At 53.8% G+C, this 24,021-nt stretch overlaps 1 pseudogene; it reads right to left on the reverse strand.

The window, feature by feature from the left end:
* Nucleotides 1–12,308: 12,308 nt before the first annotated feature.
* On the reverse strand, nucleotides 12,309–17,073 carry LOC139359307 (uncharacterized; annotated as a pseudogene).
* Nucleotides 17,074–24,021: the final 6,948 nt, after the last annotated feature.

Below are 24,021 nucleotides of genomic sequence, written 5' to 3' on the forward strand. Positions count from 1 at the left end.
CAATGGGCAGCCACAGGATGTTCACCCGCACTCCATCAGCTCATCGTAGGCTGGGCGGGAGCTGGGCATGGCCCATCCCCAGTGCCCAACACAGTGGGTGTTCAAATACACTTGCTTGTTTAAAAACTTAAGAAATTTGGCCGGGCGTGGTGGCTCACACTTGTAATCCCAGCACTTTGGGAGGCTGAGGCGGGTGGATCACGAGGTCAGGAGATCGAGACCATCCTGGCCAGCACGGTGAAACCCCATCTGTACTAAAAATACAAAAAATTAGCCGGGCGCGGTGGCAGGCGCCTGTAGTCCCAGCTACTTGGGAGGCTGAGGCAGGAGAATGGCGTGAACCTGGGAGGCGGAGCTTGCAGTGAGCCGAGATAGTGCCACTGCACTCCAGCTTGGGCGAAAGAGTGAGACTCCGTCTCAAAAAAAAAAAAAAATTAAGAAATTTACCACTCATACAGAAATGTGCATGAAGCATATTTGTAGTGTTACAAATAAATACATATAAAATAAACTCCCATGCCGTAGCGACTCAGATCAAGAAATAGTCCATGGCTGAGTGTGGTGGCTCATGCCTGTAATCCCAGCACTTTGGGAGGCCAAAGCGGGCAGATCACCTGAGGTCAGGAGTTCGAGACCAGCCTGGCCAACATGGTGAAACCCCGTCCCTACCAAAAATACAAAAAATTACCCAGGCATGGTGGTGGGCGCTTGGAATCTCAGCTATTCAGGAGGCTAAGGCAGGAGAATCACTTGAACTCAGGAGGCAGAGGTTGCAGTGAGTTAAGATCGTGCCATTGCACTCCACCTGGGTGACAGAGCAAGACTCCGTATCTCACACACACACACACACACACACACACACACAAACGCACACACACACACACAAAAGAAATAGACCATGGCCAGGATTCCAGAAGTTTCCTTCCTATGTACATCCCCTCCCTCTGCAGAAGTTACTGCTGCCCTGACATTTTTCTTTCTTTTCTTTCTCTCTCTCTCTCTCTGTCTCCTCTCCCTCTCTCTCTCCATATATGTATATATTTTTTGTTGTTTGTTTGTTTGTTTCTTTAGAGACGGAGTCTAGCTATGTTGCCCAGGCTGCTTTTGAACTCCTGGACTTAAGCGATCCTCCCAAACCTCTGGGATTACAGGCGTGAGCCACCAGGCCTGGCCTGGCTTGACTTTAATGGCCAGGACTTGCTTTTCTTTATGATTTTGCCACCATGGATGTATCCCTTAATAGCAGTTGAGTGTTGAGTGTGGCCTGTGCGTGAACTTTACAGAAGTCGAATCAGGGTGTCTCCTTTTATGTCTGGCTTCGTCAGGACCGGTATTGTGTTTGCCAGAGTCACCTGTGCTGTGGCTGTCGTTTATTCTCTGCTGCCAGGTGCTTTCCACTGGGTCCCTAGAGCATAGTTTATTTTCTCCATTCTACCCGTTTAGGAACATTTGGGGTTGTGTTTCCAGACTGGCCATGTACGGTGGCGCTGGTGGGCGTTCTGATTTCTGTCTGCTGGGGTCCAGGAGCCTGCTTCGGGAGGGCAGGCGCCTCGTGGAGGGGCTGCTGATTCTGGGGTCCCTCATCTGCAGCTTTACGAGGTGGGCCAAATCCTTTCCCAAAGTGCTGGGAATGCTCTCCTCCCCACTTTCCCACACTTGTCCATCTCGGTGACGCTAGTGTTATCAGACTGCTTCATCTAGCCGTTCTTGTGGTATGTGGTGATATCTTCTGGCAATTTTAATCTGATCTTTTTTTTTTTTTTTTTTGATGGAATCTCACTCTGTCACCCAGGCTGGAGTGCAGTGACGCGATCTCAGCTCACTGCAACCTCTGTCTCCTGGGTTCAAGCGATTCTCCTGCCTCAGCCTCCCGAGTAGCGGGGATTACAGGTGCCCACCACCACCACCCAGCTTAATTTTTGTATTTTAGTAGAGATGGGGGATTCACCATGTTGGCCAGGCTGGTCTTGAACTCTTGACCTCAGGTGATCTGCCTGCCTCAGCCTCCCGCAGTGGTATTACAGGCATGAGCCACTGTTCCCTGCCTCTTTTATTTTCTTTTTTTTCTTTTTTTTAAGAAACTGAGTCTTGCTCTGTCACCCAGCTGCAGTGCAGTGGTGCAATCATAGCTCATTACAGGCTGAACTCCTGGGCTCAAGCAATCCACCCGCCTCAGCCTCCCAAGGTGCTGGGATTATAGGCATGAGCCACCGAAACCGGGCCCTGCTCTTTCTGATAACTGCTAAAGGAGAGCACCTTGTCTTATGTTTTAGCCGTTTGAATTCCTCTTTGTGAAAGCCTGTTCTGGTCTTTTCTCATTGACTGGTCAGGCTGGTTTGTATGTGCAAGCATACTGATCCCTGTGGGTTCAGGGATTTCAAGTGTTGCAAAGATTTCACCCCAGCCTAGGTGCGGTGGGCTCATGCCTTCAATCCCAGCACTTTGAGAGGCCAAGGCAGGCAGATCACGAGATCAGGAGTTCAACACCAGTCTGGCCAACATAGTGAAACCCCATACCTACCAAAAATACAAAAGACTATCTGGGTGTGGTGGTGGGTGCCTGTAATCCCAGCTACACGGGAGACTGAGGCAGGAGAATTGCATGAACCCAGGGGGCAGAGGTTGCAGTGAGCCGAGATCGCGCCATTGCACTCCAGCCCGGGAAAACAATGCGAGACTCCATCTCAAAAAAAAAAAAAAAAAAAAAAAATTCCCCCAGTCCAGCCGCGGTGGCTCTCGCCAATAATCCAGCACTTTGGGAGGCCAAGGCAGGGGGATCACTGGATGTCAGGAGTTCGAAACCAGCCTGGCCAACATGGCAAATGGCGAAACCCCCTCTGTACTCACAATACAGAAATGAGCCAGGTGTGGTGGCACATGCCTGTAATCCCAGCTACTGGGGAGGCTGAGGCAGGAGAATCGCTTGAACCCAGGAGGTGGAGGCTGCAGTGAGCTGAGATCGAGCTACTGCACTCCAGCCTGGGTGACAGAGCAAGACTCTGTCTGAGGAAAAAAAAAAAAAATTTCCCCCGTGCTGTGGTTTGTCTTTTTTTGTTGTTGTTGTTTGAGACAGGGTCTGACTCTCTTGCTCAGGTTGGAGTGCAGTGGTATGATCATAGCTCACTATAGCCTCAACCTCCTGGGCTCAAGCAGTCCTCTGGTCTCAGCTTCCAGAGTAGCAGGGACATACCACCATACCTGGCTAATTTATTTTATTTGCAGACATGAGGTCTTGCTATGTTGCCCAGCTGGTCTCAAACTCTTGTCCTAAAGCAGTTCTCCCAACTCGGCCTCCCAAAGTGCTGAGATTACAGGCATGAGCCACTGCAGCTGGCTAGCTTTCTTTCTTTCTTTCCCTCCCTCCTCCCTCCTCCTCCCTCCCTCCCTCCCTTCCTTCCTTCCTTCCTTCCTTCCTTCCTTCCTTCCTTCCTCTCTCTTCTCTCTCTTTCTCTCTTTCTTTCTTTCTTTCTTTCTTTCTTTCTTTCTTTCTTTCTTTCTTTCTTTCTTTCTTTCTTTCCTTCCTTTCTCTTTCTTTCTTTCTTTCTTTCTCTTTCTTTCTTTCTTTCTTTCTTTCTTTCTTTCTTTCTTTCTTTCTTTCTTTCTTTCTTTCTTTCTTTCTCTTCTCTCTCTCTCTCCCCCCTCCCTCCCTTCTTCCTTCCTTCCTTCTCTTTCTCTCTCTCTCCCTTCCTTCCTTCCTTCCTTCCTTCCTTCCTTCCTTCCTTCCTTCCTTCCTTCCTTCCTTCCTTCCTTTCTTTCTTTTTTTTTTGAGATGGAGTCATGCTCTGTCTCCTAGGCTAGAGTGCAGTGGTGCGATCTCGGCTCTCCGAAACCTCCACCTCCTAGGTTCAAGCGACTCTCTGCCTCAGCCTCCCCAGTAGCTGAGATTACAGCCACTGGCCACCATACACAGCTAATTTTTGTATTTAATAGAGAGGGGATTTCACCATGTTGGCCAGGCTGGTCTTGAACTCCTGATCTCAGGTGATCCACCCGCCTTGGCCTCCCAAGGTGCTGGGATTATAGGCATGAACCACTGCACCCGGCCCTGCTTCTGTCTTTAGATACAGTTGCAAGCTGTGGTGTGTGTGGATAGGGGAATGGGGACTTGGGGATTAGGCTGGGGGAACCCTCGGGAACCGCTCTACTGCCTTCCAGGTGTCCCCAGCTCGGGCTGAGACCAGGGCACCCCCTTGGCCTTCTGCCCCCACCTGCTCCCTCCCGGGCCCACCAGCCTGCGGCCACAAGGGCTGCTGACAGCTGGGGCGCGTGCTGGGGTCTGGCGTTATTTACTGCGGCAGCTTCCTCCTCCTTCCGGGAACTTGTCCTCTAACTTAGGGTGGCAGCGAGGCCTCTAATCTTTCGGATCTCGTTTACCGGCATTGGCCTCTTACTTCCTGTTACTAGGCCTGGACCGAGGCACGGGGTCAGCTCCGTGCACTGCGCCTTGCCTGTTCCCGGGGCCTCTGTTCTGGCCCCTCGGCAGGGAGGACACAGGGTCAGATGCCGGGCATCAGGCACGGTGGCCATCTGGGGTAGGGCCAGCTCCACAGGGGCAGGGGACCCAAGGCTGAGCCGGCTTCAGGCGCTGCTCCCTAGACTCCAGGGTCCAGCATGGGGACCGCGTGACTCCTTCGCCCCTCCTGGCTTGGCAGAGCGTCATGGAGGGCAGCCTTCCCCAGGCTCCCCCACATCCCCTCCTCCCACTCCTGCAGCCACCAGGGCCAGGGCTCTTGTGGGGAAGGACAGGGAAGGCGAGTTTGGGCATGGACAAGATCCCTGGAGACTGTGGGGTCTGCTGCCCTGGAGATGTGGAATCCCTGGGCTTGCCCACGTCCTCCACCCTGGGTGGGTTCCCCAACTACCCAGAGAAGTACTGGCATCTCGGAGCCCCCAGGGCATGGGCAAGAGCGGCTGCCCAATCCCCGCCGAGGGCCCGAAGCCAGGGCCAGGCAGATCCTGCCTTGTTGAGCAGTATCTGCAGTAAGGGCTCTGTGTGCCGACACCTGCTGTGGGCCCTGCAGTCAGTCACGTATCCCAGAGGTGGGATTCAAACCCAGGTGGCCCAGCGCAGCGAAACAGCATTCTCCTTCTGCATCCGTGAAGGAAGCTTTGTCTTCTAAAAACCCTAGCCCTTCTGTTACCTTGTCCTCAGCCAGTCTGCTTCTGTCCCTGTGCCATAAGCAAGATGAATTTCTGTCCCAGGGTGGCCCTGCAGTGGATGAGAGATGGCCCTTGTGAGAGGAGCCCTGGGCACCCCAGGCATGGCTCCCCAGCTGATGATAGAACAGCTGAGACAGACCAGGCACGGTGGCTCACACCTGTAATTCCAGCACTTTGGGAGGCCGAGGCGGGCGGATCACTTGAGGTCAGGAGTTCGAGACCAGCCTGGCCAACATGGTGAAACCCTGTCTCTCCTAAAAATACAAAAATTAGCCAGGCATGGTGGCAGATACCTGTAATCTCAGCTACTCAGATGGCTGAGGCAGGAGAATCACTTGAACCTGGAAGGTGGAGGTTGCAGTGAGCTGAGATCACGCCACTGCACTCTAGCCTGGACGAGAGAGCGAGACTCTGTCTCAAAAAAAGAAAAAGAAAATAACAGCTGGGATCAGGAAAAGAGGAAAAGTGTGGTCTTCATAGTGGCAGAGTTTTCGAGGGGGTCTTTGGGAGGAAGGAAGGTTGGAACTTGTGGCCGGGGGATGGATCAGAGGGGAGGGGCTCCATCCTAGCTGGGGGAGGGGAGGGCTGTCCTGCTGACATCGGCCTCTAGAATGGGTATAAAGGATGACCGCCTGGGGCGGGGAGGAGAATGTTATACTTAGCGTCCAAATCTCATTCTTTTTTTTTTTTTTTTTTTTTTTTTTTTGAGACAGAGTCTCGCTCTGTCGCCCGGGCTGGAGTGCGGTGGCCGGATCTCAGCTCACTGCAAGCTCCGCCTCCCGGGTTTATGCCATTCTCCTGCCTCAGCCTCCCAAGTAGCTGAGACTACAGGCGCCCGCCACCTCGCCCGGCTAGTTTTTTGTATTTTTTAGTAGAGATGGGGTTTCATCGTGTTAGCCAGGATGGTCTCGATCTCCTGACCTCGTGATCCGCCCGTCTTGGCCTCCCAAAGTGCTGGGATTACAGGCTTGAGCCACTGCGCCCGGCCAATCTCATTCTTTTTAAATGCCTATCTTTCGTGAATGTTTTATAATGCAAGTAATGTATTCATACAGTCATGGAAACTTGTAATCTAAAAATAACTATGCATATATCATTTGTACGGGTAAGGGTGCATGATCACAATAGTGTGAAGATTTGAAGGTCACTTTCTCCTAGGTCTTATTATTTCTTTAATTACTTTTTATTTATTTATTTATTTTAGAGATGGAGTCTTGCTTTGTAACCCAGGCTAAAGCTCACTGCATCCTCGAACTCCTGGGCTCAAGAGATCCTCCCGCTTCAGCCTCTAGGGCAGCTGGGACTGTAGGCGTGTGCCACCACATGCCACCGCATCTGGCTCTAGGTCTTATAATTTCTGTCCTTGGCCACCCACTTGCTGATCCCAAGGTCAAGGATGGCAGGATGAAGGAAGGTCCCACATTCGGGGACCTGCAGGACCGGCTGCAGCAGAAAGGCCTAGTTTAATGAGTAGCAAGGGCGGGCCTGAAGACCGAGAGGTGACGTGGGCACACATGGGGCTCGGGCCTCTCTCTGGTGAGCACTTGCCCTCACTGGAAGCAGAGACAAGACCCTGCTGGGCCCTCTGTTTTGTTTTGTTTTGTTTTGTTTTCTGAGACAGAGTTTCGCTCTTGTTGCCCAGGCTGGAGTGCAATGATGCAATCTGGGCTCACTGCAGCCCCCACCTCCCAGGTGCAAGTGATTCTCCTGCCTCAGCCTCCCAAGCAGCTGGAATTACAGCCACACACCACCACGCCTGGCTAATTTTGTATTTTCAGTAGAGACGGGGTTTCTTTATGTTGGCCAGGCTGGTCTCGAACTCCTGACCTCAGGTGATCTGCCCTCCTCGGCCTCCCAAGGTGCTGGGATTACAGGCATGAGCCACTGCTCCCGGCCATGGGCCCTCTGATTAGGAACCCAAGAGCCCCTTCCTGGGAACAGAAAGACAACTGGGCACCTGCTGAGGCACACCCACTTGCCGAGCTGCCCTGGGATCCCTGGGCAGAGCGTCATCGCTGGAGAACATAATTCCACAAGAAGTATTTGTCACACTCCTGCCAGGGCCCTGGGCAGGAGCAGAGGTGCTGTGTGCTGCCATGCATTCCTGGTCAGGTAGGTGACTGACACGAACAAGACGCAGCAGTCCTGAGAGTCAGGTGCCTTCCTGGACCCCTTGGTGAGCGGAGGTGAGTTGCCACCAAGGAGGGAAGATTCAGGAAGATAACTCCAAGGTCCTCAATCCATTCACCAGTCAGTGGATGGCACACCTAATGCATGGGCACTGATTAGGTTTGCCAGCCCATGCTGGGTGCTGGCGTCAGTGTCCTGCATCTCCTGCCAAGGGGAGAGGATCTCGAATGAACTGCTGGGACCATGATCCCATTTTGCTGGGGAGGAAACAGATTAGGGAGGAAGAGAACCTTGCTGGTGAGCAGTAAAACCAGGATTGGAACCTGCACTGCTAAGGTCTCTGCCTCCCTCTAGGACCCACCCTGGCTGTGTGTACCCCAGGTGTGTGTGGAGTCAGCCGGGGGCAGTGCTGTTGGGCCGCCAGGCATTGCCCAGCCTCCTCCTCTTCTGCACTTGGAAGAATTCCAGTTGTTTTTCAGCCTCTCTCTTCCTCCAGGAAGCCTTGCGTGATAGCCCTACCCCTCTGCCAAGACACACACCCTCTTCTCCCTTTTTCCTTGGAACCTGTCTTATCTCACAGTTGCCTTTGTCATCGGTCACTGGCCAGTGTCCCTCACTGGGTTTCAGGCTCCCGGAGGGAAAGACCTGAGTCTTTCATTCTCGGGATCCCTAGCAGGGGGCTTAGGGCATCATGGGCATTCAGGAAATAACTGGAGAAACGTGGCTGAGGAAACAGCAGGGGGTGGAGAGGGAATTGCTTCTGAAGGTGAGAAGTGAACCTAGAGGGATGAGCCCCAGGAGGGCCTTGAAAGCCAGGCAGAGGGATGGGATCAGATACTAACATCCATAGGGAGCCCTGGCAGGTCCTTGAGCAGGGGCATGGCAGGACAAGCCTTCCTTTAGTCCAGGGCGAGCCTGCGCCAACCTGTCCCGCAGAGGAGAAGGGCATGGGGGACAGCTACTCCCTCTGGCAGTTCCTCCAGCTCGGCTGCCCTCAGCCAGAGCTCAGGAGTCACACTCCCCGGGAACCTGGAGTTTTGGGTTCAATCTTTATTCAGTAAATGGCTTATTGGGCACCGACAGGGTGGCTAGAACCTGCCTGGTGTTGGGGTTAGGGGACCCTGCCTAGGGATTTGGGCTCTGTGGGTACGTGAGGGCCACCCCGCAGTGGTGCTGGCGTTCCCCATCCTACCCTGGGCTCAGTGCCTCTGCCACACTCCCCCTGCCCACTCTGGAAGCCAGGCCCCCTGGTGCTGGGGGAGGCACTGGCTTGGGGAGGAGCCCCTGGCTGGTCCTTCCAGAAGACAGAGTCTGTGGGGTGGGCCTCCACAGCCCTGCCGGGCCCCACACGGGCAGCTGTTCCCGGAATAGGGGTTTGAAACTTTTCTTTTGTTGGCGAATCTGCATGTGGTCTTAATTATTTATATGCAGTACTTATCTACTCCAAATGTTTTATCGGGATTCGGCAGATCGAGTGTGCAGGCAGCGGGTGTGGGGCCGGGGCAGGGATATTATGGGAGCACAGGGAGGCCCCGGAAGTTGGGGTGTCCCCCAAATCAGCTGGACGACCCAGAGGAAGGAAAGACCCTGGTTAAGGACAGTCAGGTTAACTCTTTCAGGCCCTGCCCAACGCTGCAAAATCGCACCCGGGTGTTTGGCCTGGGCAGGCCTTCCGCAACTTTGTGGGGTCTGGCCTGTGCTGATGTCCCCCGTGCCCCACAGGACTCTGGTGGACTGGAGGGAGGGTAGGGAGCCACATCTCTCAGCAGCAACCCAGGACTTAAGAAGGGCCACTGCCCTTTTCTGGTGGGGGTGAAGGAGGAACCAGCGTGACCTTGGAATCCGTCACCTATTAACTTCCCGTGTATCACCTGATCTCCTTCGGCGCCCACCACCCCCTGGAAGTGGGCTTATCTGGCCCATATTGAGAAGAGGAAACCAGAGTGAGAGGAGTCACTGATCTGAGGACCTCCAGCACAGCAGGGAGGGGCCCAGGTGGGGGGTGGGCGGGTGGGCTTTTGGGACAGCATCCCAAGAGAAAGGAACAAAAGCAGGGGGCGTGGCTCTCCTCACCCCACCCCCTGCCGCCGTCCCCCCTCACTCCCCCGCAGCCATCCCTGCTTGGCCAGGGCCTTTTGGGCAGTGCCACTGGAGATTCCTGGAAGTGCCTTCGGGCCACACACACACACATCCTCCGGGGCCCTCCCAGCCCCCCACTCTGTGCCTCCCTGGTTTGCAGGAAGGCTCCAAGGCCAGCCCGGAGCCCTGCAGGACCAGGGAGGAACCTGAGCCTGGAGGGCCTAGGAGCCAGCCGTGTCTGCTTTCATGTGCCCCGTGTTCCCTTGGCCTGATCGCCGATCCCGTGCACCCTGCACCCAGTAGGCGCTCGGGGCCAGGGCTGAGTCAGCTGCGAGGGCTTCAGCAAGGCGTCGCAGAGGGTCGCCATGGGAGGTTTAGTGCAGCGCACTTGCACTGGCATGGGATGCTGGGCAGGGCTGATCCCAGCTACCAAGGAGCCTTCCTGGGCAGAGAGCAGGCAGGGGGGCATTGGGATTTGGAGGGGCACCTGGGAGCCCCCTGTCCCTTCCGGGCCGCCTCCCCTCACCCTGATTTCCCTTGCAGGGAGGGCTGTGCAGGTTTGTGGTGGGGTGGGGAGAACTTCCTAGAATTTGTTGCTTTGTTTGGAATCTTCCCTATTGGGGTGGGGTTGGGGTGAGCTCTTGCCCACCCCGCCCGCCGCCGGAATCCCGGGCTCCCTCTGGTGGGTTGTGTTGGGGTCGGGAGCTTCAATTATCGCATCCCCTGAATTCACCCCAGGCTTTGAAGCCAGGCTCGCTCCACATGAAAAGCTCTTCCAAGAGGGAGATTCCCTGGAGCTCCTGGGCCTCCGCCGGGTAATTGGTGCTTCGATTAACAGCTTGGGTGCAAGGGGCACTTCAGTGGGGGGGCGGGGCGGCTGAGTGAGGGGCCCAGCCCTGGGGAGATGTTACAGGAGGGAGGACAGGAAGGGAGGCGGGGAGGTTGGTAATTCCAGATTGAGGAGGGTCTCGGTAGCTCTCGGAGTGGGTGAAGACCCCGGGAGGCAAATGTGGGGTCCCTCAGGGCCTGCTGGGCCCCCTTGGGCCCCTGGAACAATGGGTTCCCACTAGCCAACCTGTTCCCACAGCCAGAAGTTGCCATGGTGACCCCCTCCCACCTTCAGCTACAGCTTTTCCAGTAAAACCACTGCAGAAATCCATACTTCCCGACAGGCACGCCCGGCCCCCCACCCCCCACTCTGCGCGGTCTTGGAGCCTCGGGGAGTTAACTCTGCGCATGCTGGTGTCTGTTGTTTGGGGGAGACAGGAACGAGAGCTGGCAATGCGGGCCCCAGGCTGGAGAGGAGAGGGTGGACCGGGGGCACAACCAGCTGCCCTGTCCTTGAAGGCCCCAGTGAGTGACTTGAGCAACTCCAGGAAGTTGGAGCGGAGCAGTGAAGCTAGCTCTGACCTAGGGGCCCCCTTGGCATAGAGGAGTCCTAGCTGGGGCCCACAGTGCAGCTCCTCTTGGAACCTGAGGGCTGCTCTGGGACTTCACCCCTTCTAGAGTGACCCCTGCTGCAGTCGCTGGGACACGAGACCCTTCCCAGCTTGGCTGCAGCTGCTACCCTGTTAGCTGCTCCCCTCTTCCTCCCCTCCCCTCCCAGCACAAACCTTTTTCCTGGAGGCAGAGAGGGCTCAGCCCCAGGTCCCTGTGGCCCTGCTGCCGGCACCTGGAGCCCGGCTCTGCATCCACGGGTCTGCCCTAGGGGGCTGTTGAACTCCAGAAGTCGCTGCCTGCTCAGGGTCTCCGTGTCCTCCCCCTGAGCAGTGGGGATAATGATCTGAGCTGCTTCCAAGCTTGGGGAAGAGGATCCCCCCCTAGAAGGTTCTGTCCTGCTGCCTCTGCCGGGGGGAGGGGCCCCTGGGGACACCCCAGGCTGCAGGGGCCCAGGGGGCTCCGTGGCCCAGGCCCAGCCTCACTCTGTAGCAAGAGCGAGCGAGGAGATGCTCTAATTGTTCTCTCTGTAGCCCAGGATGAATAATTGAGAGGTCTTTGAAGAGAATTAATTAGCCAGCTTATTGACTGTAAACGCTTTGCTGCAGATGATAAAGGGAGGATGGAAGCCTGCGTGGGGCCCGCTTGCCGGCTGGGGCCGTACCAGACATTTAATTCACACCCGTGGCAGCTCAGCAAGACCAGGGGCTCGGCCTTTGCCTAGGACCCGCTCTCTCCTGCTCAGGAGGAAGTGTGGGGGCTGAGCCCCAACTTGGCACCCTGCCGTGGTTCTGTCCTGATTTCTGGTATGAGGGGGCAGCACCCCTTAGCCTCAACTCTGCTCCCTCTATCTTCTAAGAGGCAAGATGGGGTCCCCTCCGGGAGTGGGGGTGGGTGTGGCTCAGTCTTGGGAGCAGTTCCCTTGCAGGATAGACTGTGGTCCTGGGCTCCTTCAGTCCAGCCCACCCCACCGCCTGAACCCCAGTCCCTTTTCCGGAACTAGGAAGTAACAGGAAAAGACAAAAGCATTCTTGCCTGTAGGCTGCAGGGGGTCAGACCTGTCAATGTCCCTGGTGAGGCCGAGGAGGGCTGGGGCTCTTGGCAGGAAATGCTGGATCACTAGCCCCGGCTATCAGTCATTAATAATAGTAGTAAACATTCCTCCAGCAGGCCCTGTGCTAAGCACACTGCATGCACTGACTCCTGTAGACCCTGTGAAGGTAGAGGGTGGGCTTGTTCTGCAGCTGGGTCTGCAGAGCCTCAGGGCAGAATCTGGCACAGATAAAGCTTTGTTGATTGAATGAATGAGTGAATGAAGGAAATGAAGAAGCTGAGTGGCAAAGCTGAACTCACGCATCGGGTTTGTTTGTTTTTTGAGACAGATTCTCTCTCAGTGGCCCAGGCTGGACTGCAATGGTACGATCTTGGTTCACTGCAACCTCCACCTCCCAGGCTCAAGCGATTCTCCTGCCTTAGCCTCCCGAGTAGCTGGGATTATAGGCATGTGACACCACACCTGGTTAATTTTTGTATTTTTAGTAGAGATGGGGTTTCACCATGTTGGCCAAGCTGGTCTTAAGCTCCTGACCTTAGGTGATCCACCCACCTCAGCCTCCCAAAGTGCTGGGATTATAGGCATGAGCCGCCACACCCGGCCTCACACACCGTTTTTAACCTGGCCCGAGGACCCATATGCTGATACATCCTCCAGTCCCAGGCAACGTCAACATGGAAGATGTGGGCAAGAGGCAAACAGCCATAGAGGGCTTGGGCCACATGGAGGATGAGCAGGAGGTGGGGCCCTGAGAGCAGGCCTAGGGTTCAGCCCTGCCTCTGCAGCTGCTGGAGCACCAGTGAAGAGAGAGGGCAGGTGCAAGCAGGCATGGTGCAACCGTGGGGGACATGGGCGGGGCAGGGGGTACCTGGGTGGAGCTGGTTGGAGACCATTGCTCTTGGTCCAGATAAGGCATGACAAGACCTGGGCCGAGACCCCTGAAATGGGGCATGGAGAGTCTGTGACAGCTCTGAGATATGTGGAGGGGAAGGGGAATGGAACCTGGTGACTTGTGACCTGGGGAATGGAGGACAGGAGTTGAGATGACTCCAGGTATCTCCTGACAGGAGCATGTGTATCTGCAAATGAGGCAGAGGTCAGGAAGTACAGGGAACTCGCCCTTGCCCCGGGGGCCTAGGATGCCTGGGCTGTCATCCTTCCACACTCACCCGTGACCTGCTCCTGCTCGCTCAGGGAGGCTGCCTGACAGGGGCGTGTCAGTGGGCTCCCTCATCCTCTGCCTCTGTGGAGCCCACAGTAGGAGGCACCTGTAGAACATGGGGGTGAGCGACAGTGCAGTTGGAGGCGTGGGTGTTCCTCTGTCTGCCTCCCTCACAGCCCTCTCCATGCCTGTCTGTCCAGGGCTGGGATTGGTCGGCATGCCTTTCCCCAGCCCTCCAGCTGTCCTAGAATTGGGCTGGGTAACCCTCCAGCCGCCCTGTGAGTTGTGCTGGGATCAGTCAGGTGTACTCGCCATGCCTCGCCCCAGCCCCCCAGCCGCCCTGTGAGTTGGGGTTGTCTGTCTCACTGGCTTTCTGTTCTCAGCTGACTTAGCTGGGATGTCGACAACTCCCCATGTCACCGCCTGCATCTGCCAGACTCCATATGGCTGCAGACACCGGTGGCCTCATCTGAGTCCTCTTCTCAGCCTCTGGGAACCGCTCCTTCCTACCCTTTGCCTGGAGACAGTGGAAGCCAAGGGATATTTCTCCAAATGGCTTTTGCTTGGCTCCAGAAATCAGAACTGGAATGAGGAAGAGGAACCAGTCTCCCTCCAGGTGGCTGAAGCTAGGCACGTGGAACCTGGGAGCAGTGGGCAGCCACACTGGTGCCCTTCAGACAGCAGGAGGAGGCTCTTGTCCAAAACTCTGAGTTCAAAACAGATGGGACATGGGGGAACAGCAGGAGGTAGGAGCAGGCCCCGGACTCCTGCTGAGAGCTCAGCCCTGTCTTCAGCCCCTCCTGCATTCCTGCCAGTGGTAGACATTTGCCCTTTTGGTTGCCTGGTGTCAAATACCCTTTCTACGTTGGAGGTAGGGTCCTGGGAGTCCCTGCTCTCTTTCCCAGGCTCTGAAAACTGACTCCTGGGAATGGGACCAAAGTGATCACATTAAATGCTTCCACCTGAATGTTTAATGTTGAAGATGAGATGCCAAGTTCAAGAGTAATTTAGGGGCAGGTGTGGTGGCTCACGCCTGTAACCCCAGCATTTTGGGAGGCCGAGGCGGGTGGATCACTTGAGGCCAGGAGTTTGAGAGACCAGCCTGGCCAACATGGTGAAACCCTGTCTCTACTGAAAATGCAAAAATTAGTCAGGTGTGGTGGTGTGCACCTATAATCCCAGCTACTCGGGAGGCCGAGACAGGAAAATCACTTGAACCCAGGAGGCGGAGGTTGCAATGAGCCAAGATCACGTCACTGCACTTCAGCCTGGGTGATACAGCAAGACTCTCAAAAAAAAAAAAAAAAAAAAAAAAAAAAAAAAGATTAATTCAGGATTGTTCCTAAGAATTGTGGCAGAGCCAGACAGCAGTGTGTCACAGCACACAGTGAGTATCCAGCCTCGATACCCTATGCAGGCCATTCTGTGCTAACGATTACACTCACTCAATTCCTTTTCTACCTGGGTTAACCAGAGTGCCACTGTCAGTCACAATACTGACTAGTGGCTTCTCTTGGGTTTCATGAGAAACTCCCTGTATCAGTTAGTGATTGCCATAATCAGGCTGTGTAACAAGCAGCCCCACAATCCTGGTGGCATTCTACAATAAGCATTTGTTTTTTTGCTCACATCTCTGTGGGTCTGTTGGGGTTCACCAGATCCAGGCTCGAATTAGCATCTGGGCTGTGAGTTGGGTCCAGGTTTGCTTCACATGTTTCTTATCAACCTCGGCCCAGCAGGCTACCTGAGGCGTGTTCCTTCCAGGATGACTTCAGCAGCGCAAGAGAGCAAGTTCATTGTGCAAGCACAGTTCAAGTCTACTCACTCCATATGCCCTGACATTGCGCTGATCAAGTCCCATAGCCATGCCCACATCAAGGATATGAATGCATAATTCTACTACAAGGGAGTGAAGAAGCAGGACTGATCATTCCATTCTCCCCTTGTTTTTAGTTTTTATTATGAAAAAAAAAAATTTTTTTTTGAGACCAAGTCTTGTTCTGTCACCCAGGCTGGCTGAAGTGCAGTGGTGTGATCTCAGCTTGCTGCAACCTCCACCTCTCCAGTTCAAGCAGTTCTCTTGCTTCAGCCCCCCTGAGTAGCTGGGACTACAGGCTTCTGCCATCACACCCAGCTAATTTTTGTATTTTTAGTAGATATGGGGTTTTGCCATGTTGGCCAAGCTGGTCTCAAACTCCTGACCTCAGGTGATCTGCCCACCTCGGCCTCCTAAAGTGCTGGGATTACAGGCCTGAGCCACTGTGCCCAGCCTATGAAAATATTTTTTAAAAATAGGCAGAAGGGGCCAGGCGTGGTGGCTCACACCTGTAATCCCAGCACATTGGGAGGCAGAGGCCGGTGGATCACGAGATCAGGAGATTGAGACCATCCTGGCTAATGCAGTGAAACCCCATCTCTACTAAAAAATTTTTTTAAAAATTAGCCGGGCGTGGTGGCAGGCGCCTGTAGTCCCAGTTACTCGGGAGGCTGAAGCAGGAGAATGGCATGAACCGGGGAGGCGGAGATTGCAGTGACCTGAGATTGTGCCACTGCACTCCAGCCTGGGCGACAGAGCGAGACTCCATCTCAAAAAATAAATAAATAAATAAATAAAAATAGGCAGAAGGGCATAATGAATCCCCACAGAACATCACCCAGATTCCACATGGGAAAATTATTATTTTCCCATGTTTGTCTAACCTGTTTTTTTTTCCTTGGTAAAGTGTATTTTTTAAACTAATTTTGCCCATCTGTAAAATAAATAATTTATGTATATAAAGATATATATATATAAATATATACACACATAACAAAATTTACCATTTTAACCATTTTCTAGTGTATAATTCAGTGGCATTAATTACCACTGTTACACAATCACTCTCCAGCTCCCGAACATTCTAATCTTCCCAAACTGAAACTGTCCCATTAACACTAGCTCCCCATTTCCCTGAACCCCAGCCCCTGGCAACCTCCATTCTATTTTCTGTCTCTACAAATCTAACGATCTCACGTGAGTGGAATCACACGATATGTGTCTTTGTGTGACTGGCTGATTTCACTCAGTGTGATGTCTTCAAGCTTCATCCATGTGATAGGATTTCCTTCCTTTTTAAAGGCTGAATAATATTCCACCGTATGGATGGACCACAGTTTATCCATTCATGCGTCCGTGGACACTAGGGTTGCTTCTATCTTTTGGCTATTGCAAATGAATAATGCTGCTATGAACGTGGGTGAACATATATCTCTCTGAGTCCCTGCTTTTAATTCTTTTGGGGATAGACACAGGAGTGGAAGTGCTGGGTTATACGCTAATTCTATGTTTCACTTTTTGGGGATCTCACCACACTTTTCCACAGCAACTCTACCATTTTACATTCCCACCAAAATTGAGTGCACAGGGCCAAGTGCCGTGACTCACGCCTGTAATCCCGGCACTTTGGGAGGCCGAGGCTGGTGGATCACTTGAGGTCAGGAATTTGAGACCAGCCTGGCCAACATGGTGAAACCCTGTCTCTACTAAAAATATAAAAATTAGTCGGGCTTGGTGGTGCGTGCCTGTAATTCCAGCTACTTGGGAGGCTGAGGCACGAGAATCGTTTGAATCCGGGAGGTGGAGGTTGTGGTGAGCTGAGATAGCGCCACTGCACTCCAGCCTAGGCGATAGTGAGACTCCGCCTCAAAAAAAAAAAAAAAAAGTGGAATGCACAGGATTCCAATTTCTCCACATCTTCACCAACACTTGTTATTTTCTGTTGTTTTTTTAAAAAATAGTAGCCATCCTAATGGGTATTAAGTGGTGTCTTCTTGTGGTTTTAATTTGCATTTCAGTCTCCATTTGACTTAAGCTGGTTTGAGATGAGTTTCTGTTTCTTGTAACTGGCACTAGTTAAGGTAGGCTTAGCAGCTGCGGCACAGTAGCCAACAATAGCAGCTGTGGCTCGTGGAGAAGAAGTTTATTTCTCCTTCCGTAACAGCCCAGGGCGGGTGCACCCAATCTACGCAGCCCTACTCCCTTAGGGTACCCAGACAGAGGCTGCTTTGCCATCTTGACGTAGAGTTTCTGAGCTCTCTCTGCCGGCTGCCACCTGGGTCCCCAAGTGGGAGGATGGAGCACCTGCCAGGATTGATGGGCAAGGGCAGAGCTTTCCCCTTGCATTCCATCAGGGTTAGTTATCTTTTTTTTTTTTTTGAGACAGAGTCTCCCTCTGTCACCCAGGCTGGAGTGCAGTGGCACAATATTGGCTCACTGCAACCTCCACCTCCCAGATTCAAGCAATTCTCTTGCCTCAGCCTCCTGAGTAGCTGGGATTACAGGTGCCACCACGCCCGGCTAATTTTTGTATTTCTGGTTGAGAGGGGGGTTTGCCATGTTGGCCAGGCTGGTCTTGAACTCCTGACCTCAGGTAATCCTCCCGCCTCGGCCTCCCAAAGTGCTGGGATTACAGGCGTGAGCCACTGCACCTGGTCTCAGTTGATATTGCTAAGAACCTGCATAGAGGAGACCAGCCGACATGGGAGCCTATCAGAGGGTGGAAGCTGGGAAGATGAAGAGGATCAGAAAAAATAACTAATGGGTACTAGACTTAGTACCCAGGTGGTGAAATAATCTGTACAACAAACCCCAATGTCACGGGTTTACCTATATAACAAACCTGCACTTGTACCCGTGAACTTAAAAGTTTTTTTTTTTTTAAAGAGGGCTGGGCATGGTGGCTCACACCTGTAATCCCAGCATTTTGGGAGGCCAAGGCGGGCAGATCATCTGAGGTCAGGAGTTCCAGACCAGCCTGGCCAACATGGTAAAACCCCATCTCTACTAAAAATACAAAACATTAGCTGGGCGTGGTGGCAGCTGCCTGTAGTCCCAGCTACTTGGGAGGCTGAGGCAGGAGAATCACTTGAACCTGGGAGGTGGAGGCTGCAGTGAGCCGAGATCATGCCACTGCACTCCAGCCTGGGTGACAGAGCAAGACTCTGTCTCAAAAAAAAAAGGGAAGCCTGTTGCCCAAAAAGGTTGCTGTGGTACCTAAAAATGTAGGTTTTTTCCTTCTGGGAGGGGGTAGAAAGAAGTTGCTCTCACTCTCCAGGCTCACGGCCACCCCGCGCCTGCTCACCAGCCAGCTGGCTGTGGCTAAGCTAAAGCCTGCCCCGTGCCCTGAGCCCGGCATGTTGTTTAACCTCTCTGAAATGGTCTCCTTGGATCGTGGGCGGAGATGGTACGAGGGGATCCCGCCCGAGGGGTCCAGGCCGGTGCTTACGGGCCTGGGACCAGCTGCTCTTATGCTGTTTTCTCTACCTTTCTCAGCCGCTTGGAGGAAGAGGGATTTGTTGCCTTTTACAGGTAAGGACACTGAGGTTCACAGGATAAGTCACTTCCAGCCAGGTGTGTGTGACCTCAGATCCATGCTCACAGGGAGGTGAGCTGGGGCAGGGCCTCCCACCTGCTCCCCTGGAGGCCCATGAGTCTGGGCATTGGGGCCCCAGTTCCTATAAACCAGGGTTGATTGCAGAGGACTCCCCTCACCTGCACCCCCTACTCCCACCACAAAGCCCAGGCAGCAGGGAGGCCTGGAGACAGGTGCAGAGCCTCTGGGCATGGGTACCTACCCCTGCCCACCCCCAGGGCCTCAGGCCACAGGAGACCACCTAAAGCAGAAGCCGGGAGTGGGGCCCAGGCTGGGGCTGGCACAGCTGGGCCTGTGAGGGGTGGAGGGGCCGCTGGGGAAGGGACTTACCAGCAGCAGCTCTGCTGGGACCTGGGAGGCTCTCCTCGTTTCCAGTAACAAGCCGGGGGCGGGGTGGGGGTGGGTGGGAGGAGGCGGCTTCCCCCAGGTGCCAGCTGTGCCTGAAGACAGCCTGTCCTCTCCGGTGTCTCCTGTTCTCAGCTCCTTAGTCCCCTCCCCGACCTCACCTCACAGTTGACTCCTGGGCTGACTCCTCCCCTGGCAGGGAAAGAAGAGCCGCGCTCGCCCACACCCGACAGGTGCAGCAGCTGCTTGAGGTCGCAGTTGCTGAGAAGGGAAGCCGAGGCCAGTGGCGGCTCCAGCCAGGGATGGTGCAGCCCGCTGAGGGGTTGGGGTTGCCCAATCGCCCGCCCCGCTCCACCTGTCCCCACTCCTCCCACCCAGCCTGGCCACCAGCCCAGACACCTTCCTCACATGGCCTGAAGACCCCTGCTGACCTGTGGCACCATGTGGCCCAGCAGGGTGGCCGGGCCGGCTGGGCTCGTGGGGTAGGGGACGCTGCTCCCCACCTGCCCTGGGGTGGTGGGTGCCACTGGGGAGGCCTCTCCCTAGGGGCATCTCCCAGGTGGGCAGACCAGAAACTTACCCCGAGTTCTGTGACCCACTCTGGGGAGTGGGGCATCTCATCTCCTCTCAGCCACTTCTGAAAGCTGCGACATGGCACAGTGGGCAGGGCTGCCCTCTGAGCTCACACCCTTCCCCTTCTCCCCATCTTGTCTCTCCTCAGATCTAGGGCTCACTCTGAGGCGTGGGTGATACTTGCTCCCCAACCCCAGCCTTTTCAGTGCAGGGAGGCAGGGCCTGAACTTCGGAGGGTCTTGGGGCAGGTTCCTGGGGCTTGCAGGGCAGCCTCCCCTTTCCCAGGGAAAGGAAGGGAGAAGCCGTGTCTGGGGAGGGAAGCCTCTACCTCCACCCTCACTGTGCCCAGAGCTGCATCCCCAACCTGGCCTGGGGAGACTGGCACCAGGTGGAGCTGGTCCCCAAGGAGCCCCAACCCCCAGAACATCTGCAGAGGTCAGCTCTCAGGGGGCCCCAGGGCCAGTCCTCTCTGCACCCCACCTTCTCTGCTCAATGTGGCTTGTAGGTGGTTATGCAAAGCATATGCAAAGCACATGCAAATGAGGCCCAGCCACAACCGGTCACTCTCTCCAGGTGAGACTACTGAAGCCCTCTGGTCATCAGCAGGAATGCAGGGGTGCCTATGGCAGGCCGGACTCCAGGTCAGGCCTTGGGGCAGTGAGGAAGAAGGTGCAAGTCAGGTAAGCTATAGTCAAAGGGAGGGGCACACCAACACCAGGCGAATGAGTGAAGCAAGTTAGTGGCACTCCTCCCCGCCCTAGAACCCAACACGACAGACCCGTGCAGATAGACGCATGTGTGCTCTGAGAGATGGCTGTGTAAAAGCAAGCTTGCTCCTTCAGTCTTCCGTTCATTCACTTATTCAGCAAAGCTCGGTGTCTATTATAAGCCAGGGGTGTTCCAGGGGCTGCAGATATCCCAGCAGATGAAAATGCCTACCTTGCAGGGCTCCAGCCCATCAGGGAGAGAAAAATACAGGTGACAAGTCAGGGAGAGCGAGGACGCACCGGTGTGTGTTTCAGAAACCGTAAGGAGGCTGGAGCCAGGCACAGGGAGCTCTGGACCTTGGGAAGAGTATGGTCTGTTCAGGGGCCATGTAGTGGGAGGGGGCCCTGCAGCGTCACCCAGGTGGGGAGGTTGTGGTGGGAGCAGACAGCACAGAGTGGAACTAAGTCCCCTGGGCAGGAGATGCCGGGGACTGCGGCCGGGGGTGGCAGTGGAAGGGCTGAGAAGTGGTCGGATTCTGGGTTAGGAAGAGAAAGCTTCCCTTTGCCCTCTGAAGCTTAGCTGAAAAATCAGCGGACAAAAGGCAGATTCATAACAGAAAAGGCTCACAAAATATACTCTAACTGCACAGCGCAGGAGTCCCCGGGCAGTGATTACCCAGTAACCCAGAGGGGTCCAGAACCTGTCACATCCTTCTTCGTGGGGGAAGAGGTGGTGGAGAAACCACCTCTTTGAGGCGTAGTCAGTGATTCTTTGGAGAAAATGAAATGAAGAGGCCCCTTGTTCGGACAATGGTTAGTGAATAATTCTCTTTGGGAGTTGAATGGGACTGAAGAACAGACAATGGTTTGGGAGGAAGTTCCTCTGGGCTCTAGGCGTGGGGTTTCATTTCAGCCTCTTCCTTTGTGATGTGAGTTTTCATCTTCTCCGGTTAATAACGTTTCAGGGAAGGCCATTGTGTTCCCCTTGGCAGGTCTGGTTTCTAGGTAGTTAAGGAAAGTCTGAGAACAGCCTCATCCTGTGCTTTGGAGAGAGGCGGGGCTGGGGGAACGTCAGAGAGACCTTGGGGCCCCTTCTCGTCAAGGTGCCATATTTTCTGAGCCCCAACAGTATATTTTGGGAATGCTGTTATATTTCCATCTAATTTGCATTAAGGAGAAACTGTCTGTGTTTTGGTGCATGGGTACCTGTGGTGGGGAGGCTGGGAGTGGGGATGGAGCAGGGCAGGGCATCTCCACGTACTCTGCAGACTGCGGGGGCGGGCGGCTGTGTTGTTTTCCTTCAGGGCAATCCCCCAAAACCCACCATCCAAACTCAGCGAAACCACAAGGTGGGGCTGTGATGGGGCCTAGAGGTTTATGGAACAATCATGGGTACAGAGGTGTTCACTCGTGGAGGCCCCGCTGGGGGTTGAGCCTATTCCAGGGGTTCCCTGGAGTTCGCCTCTCCTCACTGCCTCCTGTTCTTATTGGTTTTCTGGTGGGGGAGGAAGGGGCAAAGCTACTCTTCTTTGAAGGTGGATTTACTTTTTTTTTGGCAGCAGCTGAAAGCCATTTGCTACTAGGCCTCCTGAGTAAGTGGGCGATCAAAACTGGATCATGCAGTTTTTACTCCAATTAACAAGCCCTGGCTCCTTAAGACTTGAGGCTGATTTTCACTCTTGGGTACCTGGGGCGCTGGTTGGGAAGCCAGGCCTTCTGCAAGATGAGCCCCCCGCCGGAACCTCACCTAAAGCCTTAGGGACAAATTCAGCCACCTGAGACCAACAGTGCCCTGCCTGGCCAGCTCTAAGCCTCCGAATAAATCCCAGCCATTCTTCACTGTAAGAGTTTACTTGTGGCTGGGCGTGGTGGTGCACAACTGTAGTCCCAGCTACTTGGGAGGCTGAGGTGAGCGGGTCACGTGAACCCAGAAGATTTGTTTTTTTGTTTTGTTTTGTTTTGTTTTTTTGAGACGGAGTCTCGCTCTGTCGCCCAGGCTGGAGTGCAGTGGCCGGATCTCAGCTCACTGCAAGCTCCGCCTCCCGGGTTCACGCCATTCTCCTGCCTCAGCCTCCCAAGTAGCTGGGACTACAGGCGCCTGCCACCTCGCCCGGCTAGTTTTTTGTATTTTTTAGTAGAGACGGGGTTTCACGGTGTTAGCCAGGATGGTCTCGATCTCCTGACCTCGTGATCCGCCCATCTCGGCCTCCCAAAGTGCTGGGATTACAGGCTTGAGCCACCGCGCCCAGCCGAACCCAGGAGGTTGACATGGCAGTGAACCATGACTGCACCACTGTACTGTAGCCTGGGTGACAGAGCGAGTGAGACCCTGTCTCAAAGAGAAAAAAAGGACCGCTCACTGCGCCGCTGTACTCCAGCCTGGCGACAGAGTGAGACTCCGTCTCAAAAAAAAAAAAAAAAAAGTGTTCACTGATGGGCTTGGAGGTCCATCCTTGTTCTTCAGGTCAGCCTAAGGTGGCCAAATTTAGTGAAACAAACAAGCAAACAAACACAAAACCAAGACACCTAGTTAAATTTGAATTTCAGAGAAACAACAAATATATATATATATATATATATATATATATATATATATATATATATATAATTTTTTTTTTTTTTTGAGACAGAGTCTTGCTCTGTTGCCAGGCTGTAGTGCGATGGCGCGGTCTTGGCTCACTGCAGCCTCCGTCTCCTGGGTTCAAGGAATTCTCCTACCTCAGCCTCCCAAGTAGTTGGGATTACAGGCACGTGCCACCATACTCAGCAAATTTTTGTATTTTTAGTAGAGATGGGATTTCACTATGCTGGCCAGGCTGGTCTTGAACTCCTGACCTTGTGATCCACCCGCCTCAGTCTCCCAACGTGTTAGGATTACAGGTGTGAGCCCCTGCACCCAGCCCAACAAATACATTTTTAGCATTAGTATATCCCATGCAATATAAGCGAGATACTCTAAAAAATGTATTTGGCTGGGTGTGGGAGCTCACGCCTGTAATCCCAGCACTTTCGGAGGCCGGGGTGGGTGGATCACTTGAGGTCAGGAGTTCGAGACCAGCCTGGGCAACATGGCAAAAACCCATCTCTACTAATATAAAAATTAGCTGCACATGGTGGCGAGCACCTGTAATCCCAGCTACCGGAGGGCTGAGGCACAAGAATCGTTTGAACCCAGGAGGTGGAGGTTGCAGTGAGCCAAGGTGGTGTCGCTGCACTCCAGCCTGAGTGACGGAGTGAGACTGTGCCTCAAAAAAAAAAAGAAATGGTATTTGTTGTTTCTCTGAAATTCAAATTTAACTGAGCATCCTGTATTTTATCTGGCAATCCTAGTCCCAGCCTCTTCCAAATTCAGATCTTTTTTTTTTTTTTTTTTTGAGCCGGAGTTTCACTCTTATCACCCAGACTGGATTGCGGTGGTGCAATCCCAGCTCACAGCAACCTCTGTCTCTTGGGTTCAAACAATTCTCCTGCCTCAGCCTCCTGAGTAGCTCCTGTGCACCACCATACCCGGCTAATTTTTGTACTTTTAGTAGAGACGAGGTTTCACCATGTTGGCTGGGCTGGTCTCAAACTCCTGACCTCTCAGGTGATCCACCTGCCTCGGCCTTCAAAAATGCTAGGATTACAGGCATGAGCCACCGCGCCCGGCCCTCCAAATGTACATCTATAAGAACGATTTTCCTGCCCCAACCATACATATCTCACAGAGAAAGCTGCGTTTTTATCATTTCGTCTTTCCTGGGGCTGAAATGGCTTCTTTTTGCATTTTATAGTTTTACAATTGCAGCAGTAAAAAGTTCTTGCCGGCAAGATGATTGAAAATTTAACTACAAAGGCCATCATTCATTTTATTTGTGTCTACATTGGAAAAATTTAACTACAAAGGGCATCATTCATTTTATTTGTGTCTTCATTGGTGACATAAAATGGATTCGCAATCATCGAGGTTGTCGAGTATTGTGG

Source organism: Macaca nemestrina, chromosome 17 (assembly GCF_043159975.1).
Source record: "Macaca nemestrina isolate mMacNem1 chromosome 17, mMacNem.hap1, whole genome shotgun sequence".
Lineage (NCBI taxonomy): Eukaryota > Metazoa > Chordata > Mammalia > Primates > Cercopithecidae > Macaca > Macaca nemestrina.